The 23,970-nt window shown below is 35.6% G+C and overlaps 2 long non-coding RNA genes across 3 annotated transcripts in view; one reads left to right on the forward strand and one right to left on the reverse strand.

The window, feature by feature from the left end:
* Positions 1-1,082: 1,082 nt before the first annotated feature.
* Positions 1,083-23,970, forward strand: part of LOC127941583 (uncharacterized) — a 41,781-nt gene continuing 18,893 nt past the window's right edge. Inside the window, exon 1 of the long non-coding RNA XR_008149116.1 lies at positions 1,083-1,131. This is a non-coding gene — a long non-coding RNA (uncharacterized LOC127941583). The remainder of the gene's footprint in view (positions 1,132-23,970) is intronic.
* LOC127941581 (uncharacterized) lies at positions 12,178-17,111 on the reverse strand. 2 transcript variants are annotated; one of them, XR_008149112.1, is made up of 5 exons: positions 16,969-17,111; positions 14,657-14,866; positions 14,453-14,546; positions 12,857-13,038; positions 12,178-12,702 (listed from the first exon to the last, which is right to left on the reverse strand). It is a non-coding gene; the product is annotated as an uncharacterized LOC127941581 (long non-coding RNA). The 2 variants fall into 2 exon arrangements; XR_008149113.1 differs by lacking the exon at positions 14,657-14,866 and having other exon boundaries at positions 12,179-12,702; positions 16,969-17,087.

Below are 23,970 nucleotides of genomic sequence, written 5' to 3' on the forward strand. Positions count from 1 at the left end.
GGCCGAGGTCCTAACAAGTAAGTTGGGTATGTAGCTCAGGCCTTTGGCCGTAAGGGCTACTGTCACAGACAGCCGTCTAACGTCCCAGGGGCAACTCCTGTGGAAATGGGATTTTAACCACTGATTTTAATCATGTTAAAAAGGTTTAATATTTATAATTAGGTCATTTATTTTTCCATTTTGTTATAAGCAGCAGCATACTTCCAGAGAAAGCCCGCTCATTTGCTTCTTATAGTCTGTTATTTGTGGTTTGATTCTGTAGTGTTGCATAACCGTGTCTCTTCTAGTGTGCATAAATGGCTGCCCATTGCTACGGGTGTGTGTTCACAGTGTGTGTGTGTGTGTATTCACTGCTGTGTGTGTGCACTTTGGATGGGTTAAATGCAGAGCACGAATTCTGAGTATTGGTCAGTTGGCTGTATGTCACTTCACTTATATAAATATTATTTGTTTGTGCATGTTCTGTGCACATGATCTGAATCTGTAGCATCAGTCCAGCTGCTGTTTCTACATTATGATGATGATCTGTTTTCTTCATTTACAGTCTCTGGTGATCCTGTCACGGTTCGTGAATGCACCGTCTCCAGCTGTAGTCATGTTACGTCATGTTGATTGTTTCACGTGGGTGTGGCCGCTGATCGTCTGATCAGCGGCAGGTGCGGCTCGTTCCCACAGACTATATAACGCCCTGTCTTTCGTTTCCTGTTTGTCTGATCGTTGTTTGTAGATCCTGGTGTTTGATGTCGTGTTCGTGTTGTTCCTGCCTTGCCTTGTCGCCGTTCTGTCGGATCCTGTCTTCACGCTTGGAATACACTCACCGCCATTGGATTATCACCACAGTCATCGTCGTTCAGCGCACCCCACGTCACAACTCACCAGTCTGTGCTGCCACCGTGGTTCCTGCGTCATTCTCCGGCCTTCCACCATCATCATACTACCAATAAACTTACTTGTACTCGCATTTGTCTCCTGTCCTCCATTAACACCGTCACAGATCCAGACGGAGCAGTGAAGAGTCGTTCTGATCAATCAGAGAGGATCAGATGAAGGTAAAAGAGAAAATATCACACATTCATTTAGAATAATTAGAAGTATTTGTTCAAGTTTTACTGCAAATCTAATCACACTGAGGTTTTCTGAACTTACTGTACCTCGACTTTAATTAAACTCTGTTTGATTTAACAGATATAAATGGAGTGTAGAAACTAAATGATGCAGAAAACAGCTGGACAGAGAGAAATGAAGGACAGAAATGAGACCCAAACAACTGGATCTCAAGAGGAAAGCAGACGGAGACTTGTTAAATGAGACATACAACACTCCTGTCATAAAGTGACAAATTCAGTCAGATTAATGTATTGTTGACTGAGAACACAAAGCACTGATCAATCCAAAATAATGAGGATAATCTGATAAATATTTGTGACTTCTAGTCTCAGATGATCCAGACGGGCCTGAAAAGATTATTTCAGATGATCTCAAGAACACAACACACCAGCAGCTGAAGACTGAGCATCATCATCATCTTCATCATCATCACTCAGTTCAGCTCCTGGACTCTTTCAGTGTTTACAGACTCATCTGATCACACACAGACTAATGATCTGTGTCCCGGCTGGACTCTCATTCCCTTCCATCAGTGACTCTGTTGAATGAAAGGAAAGGAAAAATCTCTGATTTACAGCAAATGAAGAAAATTATTTCTGTTCTTAGAGACTCTTAGAGACTCTTTCTGGATTCATCCGTCTGCTGCTGATGATGTTTGGTATCAAGCAAATCTCCATAATCTAAGAATTTGCATAAATTCATGGACAGCACCTTCTCATACAATATCTGATATCTGAGAATTTCAAATATCAGTTAATGCATCCATAAATGTTCTTGTGAGATTGCCTGTGTTCTCTCTCTCTCTCTCTCTCTCTCTCTCTCTCTCTCTCTCTCTCTCTCTCCTTTTTACCTGTCATTCTGTTAGACTGCCTCCCTTGACTGCTGATTGGTTCTGGAAGCTGTCAGTCATTGTTAATCATTGTGACACCAACCTATCCAGTGCCAGTTAAGGTCCACCGGCAGATAAAAGGACAAATAAGGAAGTAAATAAGGCATTTCCTAATTGACTTGCTTTGTTGTTGTTTTCTGTTTATGCAAAATTTCTTTGTATTATTGTTCTGAAATTTTCTTTTGATCCTTACCTCTTCTTGATTTGCTATTTTGTTTTTGTCACTTTGTGACTCGGTTGGCGTTGCTCTTTGAGCTTTGCTGAGCTTACGCTCTATGATGTTTGCTCTTTACCCAAGAGGAAGACGGATTGTGTGTGTGGTTTTTTTTTCGGAGTTGTAAATATTTGTAGATATTGGTTGTCTCTTTAATGGTTTATATTCTTGTAAAATATTTTGTAGGTAAATGGTTTATTTTCACTTTGTATAATCACTTTCGTTGGCAGTTGGTGTCTCATAATCTAAGAAATCATGGCACCTGCTTAGAGAATATCTGATATCTGAGAATTTCAAATCTCAGTTGATCCATCCATAAATGTTCCTGTGAGATTCTCTCTCTCTCTCTCTCTCTCTCTCTCTCTCTCTCTCTCTCTCTCTCCCTCTCTCTTTGAAGATTTGCTTTCTTTCTTTTCTTTAGTTAGGTTAGAGGTGTGTGTGTGTTTCTTTTTCTTTCATCACTAGTGTCCTCTTTCTCTTGGGTCTATTGTTTTTTTGTTTGTTGAGTTGTAAATATTTGTACATATTGGTTGTCTCTTTAACAGTTTATATTCTTGTAAATGTATTTTGTAGTTAAATGGTTTATTTTCACTTTGTATAATAAATCACTTTGGTTGGTGTGTCTCTTGCTGCCTCCATCATACAGATTTGCCACAAATTTGAATGTTACTCCTTTTACCCCTAGACCATCTTAAGAGGCTCGTAACACAGTCTAAAAGGTGAAACGAAGAGTGTGTAAATGTGTGTGTGATGAAACACACCTGATTCACATCAGCAGCTCATCAATGACTTTAACAGAAACACAAGAATCACTCAATCCTGTTCTTTACACTATAGATCTACTGCTTCAACACACAACTCTACATTACAGCTGAGAACTGAACGACATTCACTGAATTAACTTGAAACAATGTCACATGTATTAAACAGAAATGAAGGAATGAATAATTAAATGTGTGTCAGTAGTGTTTTCAATTGAACTATATTTTCAGAATCAAAAGTGTTTAGTTTCAGGTTCCAGTGTGGGAAGAGATGTGATCTGAAGCTGAATGTGGATCATGATGTCACTCATGGAGCATAAAGAGACTCTGATCACACACATCTGATGAGTCTGAATCATATTACAGGAGCAGTGTTTGAGAATCAGCTTCAAACTGCTTCACAGACACAAACATAAACATATACAAGATACTGAGCATGAAAACTGGGATTGATATCAGACGAGTTTATACAGTAAAATGAAAAGGTCATGCATGATAATTAAGACATTTTTAGCATTTACTGTTAAAGTAACACTATTGACCTAATGTAAAAGTTCTAGTGAACAAAGATGCTCAAATATGATAAATGGAGAAATAATAGTGAAATAGAAACAAAGCATCTGTAGAATCTCTCAGATCTTCACAGCAGATCTCTGGTTTATTAATAAATTCATATCTATGAAAGCAAGGGAACCTTATAGCTTAGTGGTTTGTTTCATGTCACCACTGAAGAAAAAAAAAGATAATCTGTTATCCTCAAGTGAAGAAGAAAATCATGTTACTAAAGACTGATTTCTTTGACAGATTTCATGTGTTAGTGGTGAAACAAACAGTAAAGATGCTCGGGTCAGTATTTGACAGCAGAACCCATCAGTGATTATTGATGAGCGGAGATTGATCTGAGACAGATGAGAACATGCAGTGACTCAGACAGAAAGAGTTTTTCATCTGAAGAATAGCACTCCGAGCACATCAGAGTGAAGCTGTGTGATCAGGTGATGGCCACACACACAGCTGCTGTGTTCATCTGTTTTTTTTTTTTTTATATCAAGAACATTACATACACAAAGGGAAAAAGCAGTTACAATGTAAAACAAATAATCAAAAAATTAAAGAGAAAGAAAAAAATACCTACCACAGTATACAAGACAGGGCTATATAACTAATCACAGAAGATCAAATTTCTGGCTTTCTTTATTATTATAAAGAAATATATTATTAGTTAGGTGTGAGCATCCTTCATTTAAGTTTCGCTTGGGTCTAGATTAAAGGTTCTTTATGGAAGTATTTAGACCAAAATGTCCAGACAGCAAAATTTGTCTGGATCATACCTGGGCCGGGTCCTGAAACCAAAACTGGCCCACACGTTGAAAACCGAACCAGACAACTTCTTCTGGTCCAGACCCGGACCCACAAATGACTTTATTTATTGATGTGACCCAGATCTGGCCCAGACGCAGTGAGACAGATCTGTCTGAGAGTCATTTGTGTTCCCAGACCAGATGTTGCCCAGAAACTGCTAAACGTAATTCATTTTTCAAACACGGATTCAAAAAATATTAAGTGCTTTTATTATAAAATAAACTTGCATAAAATTGCATATAGCACATGAGACACCTGAGCTCAAAGCATGAGCACCATCAGCACACAAAACCAAAGGTTTGATTGAGCCATTAATAAAAATCACACAGAATCCAGTCAATTTTTATTAAACGTATCCATTTTAGTGAGCTGTTTGACTCTGTCCCTCTTCAGTGATCTATAAGGAACCTTGTTACCTTATTAAACACAACAAATAAAGTGGATACATATTACTTGAAATCTGTGAGTTTGTAAGTTTAGCTGTAAGACGCAGCAGGAGCTCGTGATCACGTGATTGAGGGACAGACAGTCAAGTGTCGCTCTCTACTGGAGATCATCTGTATTACAACTCAGAACATCAGGTCACACTTTTAGAAGAAATGTTAATTAAATATATCAATGTAGTCATTATAATAATTGTCCTTACAATAATTCACCAATAAACAGACGAGTGATTTTAATCAAAAACAGGAGGCCTATTACTCTTTACAAATTTCTATTTATTTTAATTTTAAAAATCATCATACAGTATACTGTGACAATAGCCATAATATGTACTGAAAACATAGTTTTAATGCACAATATATATATATATATATTTAAACCGGTGCCAGTTTTAAAAATATAGCCACTACTGTCTTGAGAACTAGTTTGGCCAACAGAGTTAATTAGTCTTAAAATTCAAATACAAATTGGTCCAGTCTGCCTTTTTGTAACTGACTTTAAAAAGTTATTATCAGTCTTAACAAATTAGATGACTAAACCTTTAAAACGAGTTTAAGCAGTTTATGTTCAAAAGCGGACTACAATATCAACACATTATAACTTTAATCATGCACTGATATAAATAACAAAATAAAAACTCTGGCTGGTGAAAAGGTTTCCAGTTTTTATGATTCTAATCTGAATTCTAATAAAAACTAACTACAAAACTAACTTCAGTTGATAAATATTATATAGTAAGTTTCCATACTATATACAGTGAATAACTGTAATTACAATTAATATAATTACAGTTTTTTTGGAAGTGAAAGTCATTATATAATTAACAGTGAAAAAAAAAACTTAAGTGACACTCCATATTTGATGTTTTTCAGTTTGAGAATTTTATAATGCATCTGAAAACAGATTAGGGTGAAGCGGTCAGACACACACACACACACACACACACACACAAAATTATTAAGGAGAAAAAAAGTTTTACACCAGTTTTAACCAGTTATTTATGTTATTTATTTATGTTATTAATATTTCACCTCTCTCTGTGAATGATCAGAATGAATCTCTGCAGGTCTGTCTGAATAATGACAAACTATCCACCTTTTTCCTTCACCCATTTTTACGACAAGAAAAAGGGGGATAGAAATCCCAATCACAAACATCTGATTATCTTCATACAGTTTGTGTACAATGGATGCACACTGAAGTTCAGGATGAAGTTAATGTTTTCAGATAACAGAAGATGAAACTGAATTGAGGATGAAATAAATATAAGTATCAGTGTTGTATCATACAGATCATAAACACTCACAGTTTGGTCTGTCTCCATCAGCACTTCTCCGTCTGACTCGACTCTTGCTCGGTTTCTCTTCCTCCTCAGTAGATTCTCTCTCATCCTTTGTGCTGCTCATTTTCTGAATCCTGCAGTTTTTGACGCTCCACAGATTTTCTGCCATGTTTTCATTGCAAAATCTAACATTTAGAGTCAATAAAGTTGAGTTTGGCATTTAGCAGTGATGTCCAAATCAAACCTAAAACCTTTCTCCAAACAAACTTTCATCTTGGCACAGCAGTAAATTTCTAAAACTATCAAAACACCTCCATACATGTCTTACATCACACCAGCAGAGGTTCACAATGACCTGACTGAACAACAACTGGAGCATTATCTTCTTTTGTAAAATGTCTTTAGAAAGAGAACAAGGATGAGACTAGCGTTCAGAATTCATGGTTCATGCAGAACAACATTGACAGAGTGACATGATACAGCCAAGTATGGTGATCTATACTGACTTAATTTAAACATTTTTGTTATTGTTTTATCATTATTGTTAGTTATTTGTTGTACTGAGAGTTCATCTATTTAACATTTGTTGATTGTCACCGTTCTTGAGGTTTGTGCGTCTGGTTTAGAGTATTAGAGTAAGTTCAGTGACTTACTTAAGTTTAAGGATGTCTTAGTTGTGTAAGTTATTTCACTTGACCACACATCACTTTCACTTAACTTAATTTTAAAGATGGAAAATAATTTGACAAACTAACACTCCTGTGTTTGGTTACAACAAACTGTTTTGATAGTATTTATTATTTTATTTTTTACATGGGTTAAAATATCTTGTACATGCAGGAACTTAACAGCTTAAGACAAAAAAATAAATAAAATAAAATAAAATAAAAAATTCAGAGAACATAAGGCTAATGTAGAAATATATTTTTATTCTATAGCTGCGTTTTATTCTATTTTATTTTTTATTCTAAATAAAAAGAATATGTAAATACATTTTGAATTAAGTATAATTACAAATTACAACCATGTATGCTGTCTTCAGGTTTTTACATTTACATTTATACATTAAGCAGATGCTTTTATCCAATCAGGCTAACATTATTATAATTTTTTTACCTAATTTTAATGGTGGATAAAAACATTGAGAGTTTAATAATAAAGACATTATGGCAGCATCATATTTAAGAATCTGTGACATCTGTGAAAAAGTTTATAGTCTAAAACAATTGTATAGAGTGTGATAAAATAATATACTGAACAAAAAATATGTACAATGTAAAGAAATAAACAGATAATGCTGAAATTAGTTATAACAGCTTAAAGTTATAAGTTCAGTTAGTTTAAGGTCTTTACAGCACAATTAAAGCTAACAGTATCATTACCTTCTGATGAGCTGAAAATAGATGGATCTCCGTTGCTGCTCTGAGATCTCTGATACTGACGAGTCTGGTGGTAATGTTTTACAGAAGCTGTTTAGAGAAGTGTTTATGTGAAAACCAAAGGATAGCACCAAGTCTTTGAGTTTTCTACATCATCAAAATCACATCAAACCATGTGAGTGTGGTTGACCACAGGATGTTTTTTTTTTTTTAAATGACAAGATACTGCTATGTCAGCTATATTCTGAGTCTAGGGCTGAGATGATTATAATCATGATTAATCGCATCTAAAATAAAAGTTTGTATTTACATAATAAATGTGTGTGTACTCTCACTGTGTATAATTATACACACACACACACACACACACACACACACACACACATGCTTGTATGTGAGTTCAAAGATTTTGCAAACGCAAGTTACAAATACCCTGGGGGCTAAGCCCACCCTGTCTTACAATCCGAGTGACATCCCTGGTACCATATATAACAAATTCATTGAGATAATGAAAGACAATCATAATTATGGACTTAGGGTGGGGTGAATGTGGATGTATTTCTGAGGAGAATGGCATTTTCTTTTTCCATTTTACAGTCGTTAACTCAGTGCTAGTGTTAGCGCCACCTGCTGTCAGAGATTGAGTTTGCCTTTTCATCAGAATCAGAAAGAGCTTTATCGCCAAGTGTTTACACACAGAACCTACTGCATGCCTCGCTGGATAATAATGTGTATCTGTACTTAAGGATAGTTTTGCATGTAAAGTAAAACGTGTTCCAACCACAAGGTCGTTTTAGACACATTGAGAATCAGTTTGTTATTCCTTATCCAGTTCACCACTAACTGTGGTTCTCTTTGTAGTATTCAAATCCCCAATATCAGTACAGTGGAATCATCAGGAAAGTTATTTCCATCCAGTTGCGCCATCTAGTGGACAGAGATGGAATATAATGTGTATTACAATAAAAATAAAAATAAATTACAAAATATACAAGCTTTGTCGTGTGTTGACGCAGTAGATCTATAGTGTAAAGAGCAGGATCGAGTGAGTCTTGTGTTTCTGTTAAAGTCATTGATGAGCTGCTGATGTGAATCAGGTGTGTTTCAGCACACACACATTTACACACTCTTCATTTCACCTTTAGACTGAGATCTGAAACTCTAGAAACAATATGACTGCGTCTGAAATCAGATATTCTCTCAGCAGCAGCTGTCCATGATTATACACCAATCCTTAGATAATGGAGATTTGCTAGATATGAAACATCATCATCATCATCATCATCATCAGCTGACGGATGAATCCAGAAAGAGTCTCTGGTTTCTAAGCAGCTTCAAAGAACATGAATATTTCTAGATTACAGTTAACACTGATCTTTCATCACAGGTCACTATCACTGTCCAGAAATGTATTTAATATTCTGCAGATCATGAAGTGTGCTTGCATTATTTGGTCTGAAGGTGGCGCTCTAATGTTGATTGACAGGTCTATTTCTCACCACACTTAAACTGATTTGTGTACACCAAATATACAGAAGTGTTTTATAACTTTTATAGCATTATTAAAACATGTGCAATGAATGCTTTACATAAACTTTAGAGGATTTATATATTTTATTTATATACTAAGTATGTATTTGGTTTGTGTTTTAGTTTTAAGCACAATGATTATTATTATTATTATTTATTTTCTGAAATCTTCAGCAGGTTTATTCTCTTCGGATACAGTATAGATTTATTACAGTAAAAAGAAGATCTAATTAATATTTGTTTACAATTAATTCTAGAAATAGTTTTATAACATCATGACTAGAGAAATACTGTCTTAAATGGCTGCACAGAATCATACAGTAACAAAAAAGCAGTGATAATATCAGATTTATTCAGAATAATGTGAACGCATGTCAACTGTACAGATGAAATATACTGAACCATCATCATCACAGTTTACAATAGAGTGAAAGGATTAATACATGCTTTTAAAATAAACTACACTATTATAGAAAGAAATCTAGAATCTGGGAAATAAATCATTGTATACATTAATATGCATTATATACTGTATAGAGGCAGAGCGATATGAAACAAACACAGGTCTCTGTGTGATGCAGAGGTGGATTATAATGTGAAAATCAGCAGCGCAGTAAAACACATCAGAGAAAGAAACGTTCAGTTGCTGAACACAGAAAACTACACCGAAACAGATCATACATGTGACGGTTTCAGATCGAGTCTGAGAAAACCTCCAGGGCCCGGTTTTTCAAAAGTAATCCAGTAGGATTTTGGATAATGGATTGGATCAAATCTTGAAAATGTGTTTTTCAAAAGAAAAAACGGATTACATAATCGGATTAGATCACGTAATCCAATCTTGGTTTTGATCCGGATCAAACCTTTTGAAAAACCGTGCCCAGGAGCTCAAGTGACTTTAGTCTGAACTTGTTGAGAATGATGATGTTGTTCTGGTCCTGGTCTGCTCTGGTGTGTTATGTGCTCTTTACAGGCTCCTCTGGATCATCTGACACTAGAAATCATGAACATGTGTAGATTATTATCATTGTTTAGTATTATCAAAGTAATACATCAATGAAACACATGTACATATTTCACTCATCTGTGACTGCAGGAAGTCTTGAATCTGTTTGATCGTTTCACTTTATGACAGGACTGAGAAGAATATCCAGTAAGATCTTCTTTTCTTCTCATTAACAAGCCTCTTTCTGAGAGCACACGTGCAGTGCTCAATGTTGGAGGAATAAGTGCTAAGAGGTGAACCATGACGAGCCTTTTTAAATCACTTCGTGATCACTGGGTCGTGCAGGGTGAAAGTCATTTAGGCATGAAACTGTGGTTTTTTGGAGGTGGATTTGAAGCACATTGAAACTATATTACATGGCCCTTGTGTTCAGAGCTTGTTTGAATGTTTTGCTGGTGCTGATACTGGGTTGTTCTCCGAGGACAGATTGCAGACTGCTAACCCGAGAGAGAACAGTCCTTCATTAATATAATATACAAGTATGAGTCCAGAAGAGACTTTAACATGTTTTTTTTACTTTGTGTTATTATCAGGTAATACGATCTCTTAATCACAAACTTGTCAGTCTTGCTCATTAGACAGATGCAATTGACTGATACTTTTAGACAATGCACGATGCTTGCTTATTTCTAAAAGTATTCAGTCCCCATAGATCTGTACACACTTAATTACAGTTAGGCAAGGCAAGGCAAGTTTATTTATATAGCACATTTCGTACACAATGGTAATTCAAAGTGCTTTACATAAAAGAAAGCTAAATAATAATGAACAAGAATAAAACAAGCAATTTAAAAACTTTTAAAATGATTAAAAGAATTGACTTATTTAAAATGAATTTAAAACCGTTAGAAAATGATTTCACATAAAATAAAATAAAACAGTGAAAATATAGTGCAATCGGTTCGGACATAGCACAGTGCTCATTCAATAAAGTAACTAAAGGCGGCATAGTAACTAAAGGAGGACTCCCCTTGTTTTGTGTGAACCCTTGGTATTTCTAACTGACTCGATCCTAATGATCTGAGTGCTCTGTTAGGTTTATATTCAGTGAACATATCTGCAATATATCTGCAATCTTTTTGGGAAGGCCGGTGAGGAGCCCATTACAATAGTCCACCCCGCTGGTGATGAAGGCATGAACAAGTTTCTCCAAGTCTTGGCTGGAAACAAAACATCTAATTCTTGCGATGTTTTTTAAATGATAGTATGCTGATTTAGTTACTGCTTTGACATGACTACTGAAACTAAGGTCTGTCTCCAGAATCACACCAAGATTCCTGACTTGATTTTTAGTTGTTTGACCCCTAGAGTCAAGGTATGCATTCACCTTGAACACTTCATCTTTGTTTCCAAATGCAATGACTTCAGTTTTTTCCTTGTTTAACTGAAGATAGTTCTGGCACATCCAACTATTAATTTCATCAATGCATTGGCAGAGGGAGTCAATGGGGCTGTAGTCATTTGGAGATAAGGCTAGGTAAATCTGGGTGTCATCAGCATAGCTGTGATAGGCAATTTGGTTCTTTCTCATTATTTGACTTAGTGGAAGCATATACAGGCTAAACAAGAGCGGTGCTAGGATCGAGCCTTGTGGGACTCCGCATGTCATGGACGTCCACTTAGACTTATGCTCTCCTAGACTCACATAATAGCCTCTCCCTTCTAAGTATGACCTGAACCATTTGAGTACCATCCCAGAAAGCCCGACCCAGTTTTCCAGTCTCTCTAGTAGTATGTTATGATCGACAGTGTCAAACGCAGCACTGAGATCTAGCAATACCAGCACCCATATTTTACCAGAGTCACAATTTAAGCGAATATCATTTATTATCTTAATGAGTGCTGTCTCTGTGCTGTGATGCGGTCGAAAACCAGAATTAAAATTGTCCAGGTATCCATTTGAGTTTAAGTATTTGTCCATCTGATTAAAAACTATATCTATCCAGAGGTCATGACCATTACCACAGAACCAAGCTGATCAGTTTAACTTCCTCAAATCATAACTTTACATAATCATGTCCTGGTTTCCCCCGAATAACTTTACAAGAATCAGAGGTTGAGGCTCACCTTATTCAGATTGATCTAACAACACTCTGTTGTTCTGAACGGAAAACCCATTATTAGCCTCTACAGTCTAAGTACACATGACTAATGCTAATGTGTTAGTCAGAGCTCTAAAACTTCAGTCAATGTGCCCCGTGCAACCATATAACCATATAATCAGGGATGGGCAATATTTCAGATAATATAATGTGAGGATGTCATTGTCACTGTAATTGTTCATTAAAGTTAAAATAGTGCCTAATTTAGATTTGCCTTCAGTTAACATTAAAGAAGAAAAGAACGCAGAAGAGAGCGGAATCATTACTGAAACATTTCTGAAATAGTGTATTTTACTGCACTTTTCTTTCTTTATTTATCTGGAGATGTCATAATATCTGTGATCCAGTATTTCAGCATATGTGATGTACAGTGTTTTATACAGAAATATACCAAAATATACAGTAATACAAATATATACATTATACATGGAAGGCAGTGCAATACGAAACAAACTATTTTGTTTTAAAACACAAAACTCTGTGTGATCCAGAAGTGAATCAGCATCAGAGCAGTAAAACACAGTTATCAGTCAACAAGAGAGAACCGTTCACTAATCTGTTTCAGATTGTTCTGCTCTTGAGAACATCAGAATCAATCTTTACAGGCTCCTCTGGATCATCTGACACTAGAAATCATGAACATATATAGATTATTATCAGTTTTTCATTATCAAAGTAATACATCAATGAAACAATCACACATCTGTAAATATTTCACTCATCTGTGACTGCAGGAAGTCTTGAATCTGTTTGATCGTTTCAACAATGAACAACACTCACAGTTTGGTCTTCTTCCCTCCATACTGTCACATCTAACAAGCTTCTGTCGGTTTTTCTCTCCACTGGTTTGGGTTTCATTTCTGTCCTCTGTTTCTCCCTTTGCTCTTGTTCTTTGCTCCTCTGTGGTTTCTGCTCCAGCATCTTTCTGCGTGTGTTTTTCCATGTCCTCATCTCATTTACTCCTATTTAATCATGCAGACAACATGAACGGTGAAGTTACAGCTGGTGCATTAATGAATCAAACATCAGTGCATCAAATTCAGATGAAATATAATACAGTTTAAGAACCTTTGATGTTTGTGCTATTTTAAAAACAGAGTGATGTAGTAATAAAATCTAAATCAAACAAGAATTTTGAACCTGCCTTTATCCAGTGATCAAACTTATGTGCTGGAAATGTATGCAAATTTGTACATATGTAATTAGACAATGCCACATTTGCAAATTTCAACATAACATTTAAAAAACTTGTGTGCCGTTTTAAATATAATCAATCAACTGGGGAAGTATGGTGATGTTTAATAGTGAATTTTTATTACAAGGTTGTCTCAAATTTAAGATGAGTGTTTACTCGACACGACTACAAAAGTAGTCCTTGTATTTATGAATTGAGAAAAAATATTCATAGATTGCATAAATCATCATTCCTAGACTTAAAAATCACATTGAAATTTAACAAAATTAATTTCATTTCATTACTAGTCTCTGTGTGGTAATGTAACACGTGTTTACACACTGTAAAAAATAAGTGTAATTTTAACTGTAAAATTTTGTAAAAACGCTACGGAAAAAAACTGATAATAGGTTTACAGTAAGTTCCCGTACTATATACAGGGAAAAACTGTAAAAGATCTAACAAAGCATTTAATGTAAATTTACAGTAAAATTCTGTTAATTATACAGCTTTTAGAAGTAAAAAAAGAACAAATCAATGTATAATTTACAGTCTAAAACTGTAAACTGATATTCCCAGAATTCCCTGCGTGACACTCCACGTTTGAAAGTATTTTGTTTAAATAATCATGTTTTTAAATAGTTCTTGTTATCAGTTATGTACATTTGAGCTTTATGTTACATCTTCTGTTGCTTAATGAAAGTTTTTTGCATTATTTAAGTATCACGTGTGTTACCATGATGGTGTTTTGTGTTTCCATAAATGTGCACCTTCTATATGTTAATATATACTTCTGCTTGTGGTGAAGCTACTTGTGATGAGCTTTGATACTTCATGTGGCTTTCTCTTATACAGTACCATCTTTATTATTATGGTGGTTGTCAGTATTTTCAAGGTACAAAACAGATTTAATTTTGTGTGTTGTTGAATTTACTGGTTTATATTCACATTTTCTTGTTTGTAAATTACAGCTTTATATTGTAAAATTAACAGTTTTTGACGTAAATATGTTTACAGTTTTCTGTATTTTTACAAAATTATTCTGGCAACCACAGCTGCCAAAAAGTTTTTGTAAAAACAACAAGAAATTTTTTACAGTGCAGATTTACATTTCAGTTTCACTGAAAACAAACCTTGATGTTCAGATTGAAATAAAACAATTAAATACAACAAACAGTGAAATATAAAATGGTTTTAATTACCTTGTGATGAGCTGAAAGGAAGTATCCGCTGCTTTTCTAAAACCACCGCTGCTGGGTTACTTTCAGAGGTTTTAACTGACGCACAGAGCTTTGACTAAAAGGGTGAAATGAACTCGTTTTAGGTTCTTCTCTCAGTGCTGCTGTCAGGATGCATTATAATAATAATACACATAGTTTCATTTCTAGTCAGGGCCGTTCACAGACCTAATTTAAATAATTATGTCCAACACAGGAGGACCAGGGATGTTCCTCTTTTGAAGGTTTCTTATTCACCACACTTTTCACTACAGGGTTTGTGTGCACAACTGTGGCATCATCTGCGGTGTTTAGACTCAAGAGTTGAAGAGCTTGTTTGAATGTTTTGCTGGTGCTGATACTGGGTTGTTCTCCGAGGACAGATTGCAGACTGCTAACCTGAGAGAGAAGAGTCCTTCATTAATATAATATACAAATATGAGTCCAGAAGAGACTTTAACATGTTTTTTTACTTTGTGTTATTATCGGGTAATACGATCTCTTAATTACAAACTTGTCAGTCTTGCTCATTAGACAGATGCAATTGACTGATATATGTATTATGACAATTACATAGCGAATTCAAAGATATCAAATCAATACAAGACATCACATTCTCAAAGATGACTCTAAGATTGAAAGATGCATACCTGTCTTCTAGTGAAATACATAGTATGAAATATGAAACACACTTGCTGCTATGGGCTCATTCTAGCTACAGAAGGCCCTGATGCTTTAAAAGCTTCAGAGAAAAACAAATATCCTCTGCAATGCTGTGGTTAGTCAGAAAAATTCTGAATGGCAAGTCATACCAAAAAAAGGTTTCCAACCCCTGTTCTATTGCATCACTTTTTTTCTGAACACAAAAAGGAAGAAAAGGTTTCACTTTGACGTGGCGCTCCACTCCTCATATACTTTTATTGCTCATCACAACAACTCAAAAATCGCGCTGACTGGAAACACAGCTTCTGTCTGCTACAGAGGTGGGTAGAGTACCCAAAAACTGTACTCAAGTAAAAGTAAAAGTACTTCTAGAAATATTTACTCAAGTAAAAGTAAAAGTACTAGTCTTGAATAGTTACTTGAGTAAGAGTAAAAAAGTATCGGATAAAAAATCTACTCAAGTAGTTAGTTAGTTACTTTGGGTCATATATACTGAGCCTATTTTTATTTAGATTTATAGATAAAATGTATGTAATGTATGTGTGTGTGTATATAAATGTATATATTTAATCAGCCATTACTCCAATGTATGAAATTTATTATAAAACCCTGTCTGTTTACTTAAGTAACAGATATAGGTGTCATGCCATAACATATTTTTAATACGACTGACTTTATATTAAATGTGAATTTAAAATTGAAAGTTAATGTGATATAAATATTGCTACTAATATGTCATTGTTCAGAAAGAGAGCAAATAACATTTACATTATTAAAGATCATTTTCACTGACAGGCTAGATTTCAGTCACTCTCAAAAACTCCCATTAAAATCACTGAAACTGTTATCACTGTGAAATCAATATCTTTATTATAGATTCATACACACATCTGCACTTTGTTGTTTCAGAATTCGCCAGAAAGAGGTATTCAGTCAGTGAGCGAGTGAAGGAAGCACCGGGATTTCAGCGATGACTCATCGGAACACCTCTGATTGGCCATTGCATTCAAAAGCTCAACAGAATCGTGTGTGATTGGTTAATGCGCAGCGCTGTAAAAACACATCTGTCTCTGGCTCAGCGCCAGCAAGCGATCACAGATCTGAATTTAGCAGCTGATGATATGACTTGCTGAACGTACTCGCACCGGTGTGATTGTATTAAAATTAATTATCATTAATAATCTTATCTAATCTTAATTTTTTGTCTTTTGGAAGCTGCATTCAACTTGACTCCCCTCTGTTATAAGTCACACACGCACAACAAACTAATGTCACAGTGGTATCGTGTTCTGTAATCGAATGTAGCCCAAGTTATTAGCTGTTAAACAGTAGACAGCACACGCGGTGTTCATCTAATAAGGATCTCCATCGCAAGCAAATAATAGCCTTTGTAGATTTGCTTTTGGATGGAATAACCAATCAATAATGTTTAACAGTCTCCACTAATGTAGATATGTTTTTAAACACTTACTAGTGTATATTCTTAGAGAAAAACATCATTTTGAATTTCACTTTTGCACATAACAAAATGGTGTGAGTAAACACAATACTACCCATTATACAGCTCAACCTGGAAAAAAATCTATCAAGATTACACCTGAAATATAGTTGTTGTTGTATAATTGTTTCAAACCTCTTACTTACACATACCATCATCTATAAGCTTCATGAATTTAGACTGTTTACTCATCTGGAGATTGCATCGACGGAATTACAAATAAAATAATAATTTGAACACTCACAATCAGTTAAACTGAACAAACAGAGTCTTAAAGCATTTATGAATGTCTCAAGTATCACAATTGATCGATATTGATCCATACAAACATTTTACATACCTGTATAAAATGAGAAAACACACATTAGTGTCTGCAGCGTTTTGGCGCTTTCTTTTAATGACTTTGCCCTTTTGACCCTAACGTCATTCCTCATCACTCTAGTGCAATGCGCCACCTACAGGCCTCAATCAGAATACACTTAATTCTGTGTAGCATTAGAATAACTTTTTAGACTCTTTTAAATACTTGAACTGAAGAAAGAGAGAAAAATTAATAGTTTTGGGTTACCTATTATTACTCAGTACTTTTATCTTTCACTGTAATATTTTCTGTCCGTCACACTTTCAATTCAGTGCAGTTCCATAGCCCCGTTTTCAACGCTGCTGATATTAAACGTTGCAACTCTGAGTGAACCGCTTCAGACGCTCAGCGCGTGCGGCAGGGAACTGAACGAATCATTCAAACTGATTCATGGAACTGAACGAATCATTCAAACTGATTCATGAACCAATTCACTCGTTTGCCAATTGGTTTGATCAAGCCTTTGAACAGAATTGACTCAAAAGAATGAAGCATTCGCGAATGGGCATCGCTCATTGCCCACAGAAAAGTAGACGGCGCGTTTGGAATAAACTGAAGCTTTTATAACATTTATTGCATTAAGATAAAGTAACGAGAGGAGCGTCGCCCACAGTAACGAAGTAAAAGTACAGATTTTCCCCCCAAAAAATTACTCAAGTAAGAGTATAAAGTACCCATCTTTAAATATACTCCGAAAAGTATTAGTTACCCCAACAAATTACTCAAGTAAATGTAACGAAGTAAATGTAACTCGTTACTACCCACCTCTGCTGCTGTAACACTGAGAACACTGCTCTCTCATTCACTGATCTGCTAAACGCTATGTGATGATCACGTGTTCTGATAAGGACTAAACATTATTAGGATAGAATTAATCTCCCTACTGTTAGACCTACATGAAAAACTAAAAAAGTCAGTTTTTTTTTGAGCTGTCATTAGTAACTTGTTTATTTGTTCTTATTTTATTACCGACTGCTTACTTGTCATTTTTTTATTAAATTCAAAGTTTGAAAACCAACTGCAACAAAATAACCCCACTTTAAAATCAGAAATACACTGAGTCAGCAAAATTTTGTCAGATAGCTAGTTATAATAGTAATTAAACAATGATTATATATAATTAAAAGCCTACATAATATCTGCCATACAGATTGGTCTCTTCATTAGAAATAAGCCTACTCATTGCCATCAGTGATGGACAATTATATATATAATACTAGATAGTAAAGTTTGTTTTCAAACTTTAAGTTGGCTTGAAAAAGCCTGGCCAGAAAGTTAGAAAAATTTAGAAAGTTTGAAAAGCTAAAAAAGTTTTAAAAATGTAAAAGTTTGAAAAGTTAAGAAGTTTAAAAACTTTATACTAGCATTATAAGCAAGTGACTACCATGTCGTTAGCATGATTAGCAAAGTTGTTAACATGTTTCTAGCATGTTGAGAGCATGATTTTAGCATGATTAGCATTTTGCTAGCATGTGACTAGCATGTTTCTAGCATGATTAGCATGTTGCTAGCATGTCGCTAACATTTTGCTAGCATGATTAGCATGTTGCTAGCATGTTTGTAGCATGATTAGCATGTGCTAACATGTTTCTAGCATGATTAGCATGTGGCTAGCATGTCTCTAGCATGTTGTTAACATGTTTCGAGCATGATTAGCATGTTGCTAGTATGTCGCTAACATTTTGCTAGCATGATTAGCATTTTGCTAGCATGTTTGTAGCATGATTAGCATTTTGCTAGCATTTTGCTAGCATGATTAACATGTTGCTAGCATTCCACTAGCATGTTTGTAGAATGATTAACATGTTGTTAACATTTCGCTAGCATTTTGTTAGCATGATTAGCATTTTGCTAATATATTTGTAGCATGATTAGCATGTCGCTAGCATGTTTGTAGCATTATTAGCATTTTGCTAACATGTTTCTAGTATGATTAGCATGTTGCTAGCATTTTTGTAGAATGATTAGCATGTTGTTAGCATGTAACTAACATTTTGCTAGCATGATTATCATGTTGCTAGCATGTTTCTAGCATGATTAGCATGTTGCTAGCATGTTTCTAGCATGATTAGCATGTGGCTAGCATGTCTCTAGCATGTTGTTAGCATGTTTCTAGCATGATTAGCATGTTGCTAGCATGTCGCTAACATGTTTCTAGTATGATTAGCATGTTGCTAGCATGTTGCTAGCATTTTTGTAGCATGATTAGCATGTTGTTAGCATGTAACTAACATTTTGCTAGCATGATTAGCATGTTTCTAGCATGATTAGCATGTTGCTAGCATGTTTCTAGCATGATTAGCATGTGGCTAGCATGTCTCTAGCATGTTGTTAGCATGTCTCTAGCATGATTAGCATGTTGCTAGCATGTCGCTAACATTTTGCTAGTATGATTAGCATGTTGCTAGCATGTTTGTAGCATGATTAGCATGTTGCTAGCATGTTTCTAGCATGATTAGCATGTGGCTAGCATGTCTCTAGCATGTTGTTAGCATGTTTCTAGCATGATTAGCATGTTGCTAGCATGTCGCTAACATTTTGCTAGCATGATTAGCATGTTGCTAGCATGTTTGTAACATGATTAGCATGTTGCTAACATGTTTCTAGCATGATTAGCATGTGGCTAGCATGTCTCTAGCATGTTGTTAGCATGTTTCTAGCATGATTAGCATGTTGCTAGCATGTTGCTAACATTTTGCTAGCATGATTAGCATGTTGCTAGCATGTTTGTAGCATGATTAGCATGTTGTTAACATTTTAGTAGCATGATTAGCATGTGGCTAGCATGTCTCTAGCATGATTTTCATGTTGCTAGCATTTTATTAACATGATTAGCAAGTGACTAGCATGTTGTTAGCATGTTTGTAGCATGATTAGCATGTTGCTAGTATGTCTCTAGCATGTTTTTAGAATGATTAGTATACAACTAGCATGTTGCTAGCATGATTAACATGTGACTAGCATGTGGCTAGCATGGCTAGCAAGTGACTAACATGTTTCTATGCTAATCCAGGTAAAACCAGTTGATTCAGTTAGAAACCAGCTAAGACCAGCGTGACAGTGGCCAAAACCACTTTAAACCATGTTAGAAGTATGTTTCTAGTCTGATTATCAAGTTACTAACATGTTGTTAACATGTTTCTATGATAATCTAGCTAAAACCAGTTGATTCAGTAAAGAAAACCACCTAAAACCAGCTAAGACCAGCTAAAGCCAGCTTGACAGTGGCCAAAACCACTTTAAACCATGTTAGAAGTATGTTTCTAGACTGATTAGCAAATAACTAACTTGTTGTTAATATGTTTTTATGATAATCTAGCTAAAACCAGTTGATTCATTAAATAAAACCACCTAAAACCAGCTAAGACCAGCTAAAGCCAGCTTGACAGTGGCCAAAACCACTTTAAACCATGTTAGAAGTATGTTTCTAGTCTGATTAGCAAGTTACTAACATGGTATTAACATGTTTCTATGATAATCTAGCTAAAACCAGTTGATTCAGTAAAGAAAACCACCTAAAACCAGCTAAGACCAGCTAAGGCCAGCGTGACAGTGGCCAAAACCACTTTAAAACTTGTTAGAAGTATGTTTCTAGTCTGATTAGCAAGTAACTAGGATGTTGTTTTCATTTTTCTATACTAAACCACCTAAAACCAGCTAAGACCAGCTAAGGCCAGCGTGACAGTGGCCAAAACCACTTTAAAACCATGTTATAGGAATGTTTCTAGTCTGATTAGTGAGTAACTAGTATGTTGTTAGCATGTTTCTATGCGAATCTGGCAAAAAACAGCTAAAAACAGTGGATTCAGTAAAAACCAGCTAAAACCCAGCTAAGACCAGCGTGAGAGTGGTCAAAACCACTTAAAAACCAGTTTGGGAGACTAGCCAAAACAACTGATCAGCTTAGGCTGGTTTTAGCTGTATTCTCAGTAGAGAGTTTTTAAGGTTTGCCCTGGTAGTAGACAGCTTAAATATATTATAAGCCTTATTTTTCAAAAGTTTGGACCCCCGCAATGAAAGTCTATGGGATTTAAGGTGGTTTTGGTAGTCTGGTTTACGAAAACCATGAGCCGAATCAGTTAGAAAAGATATAGCAACCCGAGTCAGACCAGTCTGAAGGTCTGACCCGAGTTTGGTGGTTCTAGCTTGAAAGCTCTAGGAGGAGATAGTGTTTAAAATTTGGCTCAGAAGAATAATAATAATAACTAGAATTAAAAGTTAGTGAACTAACTTTGATGTTGGCTTGGCCATCTTGGCCATGGGGCAAAAGAGCCAAAGTACTTGTGTGCCCAACATTGAGTTGCCCCGCTGCAAAATTAATACACATAATAATGCCATAAAAAAATACACCTGCAACAGTCTTTTTCCATGCTCCCTTGCTGTTTTCTTTTTTTAATAAAAAGCCTGGGCTATGATAACAGCTATGACAGGGTTGTCTAGCTGGATGTGAAATAAGTCATGCCTATTTTTCTCGTGTATGTATTTCACAGTCCTGCCACCGTTGCGTTGTGGGCAACGACACACAAGATTACTGAAACAATGCATTTTAAATCAAGGAGATCATAAGGGGTCCAAGCACAATGGTTTGTATAGATGATGCAGTTACACACTGTTTAAAATTGTTTAATTTGTACTGTATGTTCATTCTATTTATTTATTTGTGCTATTTACATAATGTTTACTTTTTTTAAGTTTGTTTTTGTTAATGTAAAATAGCACTGCATAGTCTTCACTGTAAGATAAAATACACAATCAAACCAAAATGTATTCAGACACCTTCAACATTTCTCACATAATCACAGTTTATTTGCTGTAGTTTAGAAACTGGTAATAATATATGACAATAACTCAGAACAAATTCATCTTGATAATTTCGGATAACTTTGATAAAAAGATATGTAATGGAATCAACCAAAACTTCAGACTGTCAGAATGACAATATTTACACAACTATCAATACTTTGTTGAACAGTTACCAAGCAAGAAATGCTTAATTTGGTTCAGTCTGTGGTGTGAAAAGGTTGCATTAACAATTAAAGAAAGAAACACTTAAGCAAAACATGGGCAGGTCCTTAATTATTATTTTTTTAAATAAATTTCACTGGTAGCCTACTGTATGAAGAATTAGTGGGTATAATATTTCACAGATCACTATTTTGCCATACTCACTTACATAAATGAACTAGTGGCCTGCACCCACTAGTAAAACAATTCTATCTTATTTTTGGATTGACTTTGGATAAATTCTTGTACTACAAGGTAATTCAGTCAAGAGCAGTGAGTGATTTACTTTCATTTTCATACATTAAAGACTCTGACAGCAGAGCTAGTAAATTAGGCGCGGTCCCTTTAAGAGACAAACGCATCCATTATGATGATACACATCCGATTTTTTTTTTGCAAATCTTTACTTTCACTTAAGACATAACCACATACTTATTCGAACACACTTTCCAACACGGGTATTTCGACATATTTTGTATGTATTTGTTGTCGGTACAAAAGCAAGAAGACTTTGAGACGCGTCTCTGCTTGCTCCCTGAACAACACCGCGCTGCTGAATTGAGCTCTTTTGCTTTTCGCTCTTTTTTCTGTTTATTTAAACTGCGATTTGAATTTGTTCGTTCAGGTCCAGGAGGAAGTGAACGTCCTGAACGACAGCTCTGTTCAGTGTTGCTGTCCCTGTCCGCGATACGCGCGGCTCTCTCTCGTGCACACGCGCCATCAGCTGCTCAGTTCAGCTTTCCCGCAGCGCGGGGCTGAAGCCAACTTGATGTGTTGAATGCTCGGAGCACGTTATAAAACGTATTCTTAAAATACACATTTCTGTTTTAATAAATGGTCATATTAAATCATAGCATAACACATAAGTAGGTACAAAAATAATCAGTGATGCATGCGACCCTTTTGGTCTCAGTGTAGCTCCCTGCTTTACCATGTTATGCAACGCTGAGCAATCGCTGCGATGTTCAGCCTGACAGATAAATCTCACAAGCACATATAAACACTCATTTTCATGTGTATAATATATTCTTCTAATTGTTTTGTGCCGTTTCGCTGCAGTGTTTTAATGTGAAAGGCTGTAATTTCTCTGTGGACTTCAAGTGTTCAGAGAAATACATCGCTAGCTCGCGGGCAGTTGGCTGCCGCGAATATATCATGTTATTACTTTAAACAGTTCAGAAACATCTGAATTTAGCTCTTGGTGTGCTCTAACGTGTGGATTGCGTGCAATCGCCGTTTTAAAAGGTCTTAAATAAGAATAAATTCGCTCGTTGTGAGCTCTAAGAGACAATGCCTCCAGCAGCTGACCAGCCGTGATTCTTCTCTCGTCTGACTGGTCTCTGCCCAGAAATAAATTATTAATGAGCCCTGACCCCTGTAATCAGATATGTTGGTTTAGCTTGTCAGTTTGAGGGAAATTGTATTATTTACTTGTATTTTTAACCAATGTAAAAGTGAAAGTAAACAAAACTCCGGGTATTGCAACCAGTAGGGGCGCGATTTTTCTCAGACAATGGAAGTCTATGGGTAATGAGTTTTTACATTTAAAAATTAATAAAAAAAAAACTTTAAGTCTGATCATTCTGAAAAGATATAGCAACCTGCACCGCTCTATCCCGCAGGTGTCTGCCGAGTTTGGGGCTTGTGGCTTTAAAGCCCTAGGAGGAGTAGCGTTTAGAATTTCTGTGTCAGAAAAATAATAATAAGAAAAAGAAGAAGTTTAAATAGCATAACAGTATGTTGGCTTGTTGCCAAGCCAACATAACTAGAATTAAAAGTTAGTGAACTAACTTTGATGTTGGCTTGGCCATCTTAGCCATGGGGCAAAAGAGCCACAGTACTTGTGTGCCCAACATTCTTGAGTTGCCCTGCTGCAAAAAAAATAAAATAATAATACCATAAAAAAATACACCTGCAACAGTCTTTTTCCATGGTCCCTTGCTTTTTTCTTTTTTAATAAAAAGCCTAGGCTATGAT

This window comes from Carassius gibelio, chromosome A21 (genome assembly GCF_023724105.1).
Source record: "Carassius gibelio isolate Cgi1373 ecotype wild population from Czech Republic chromosome A21, carGib1.2-hapl.c, whole genome shotgun sequence".
Taxonomy (NCBI): Eukaryota; Metazoa; Chordata; class Actinopteri; order Cypriniformes; family Cyprinidae; genus Carassius; species Carassius gibelio.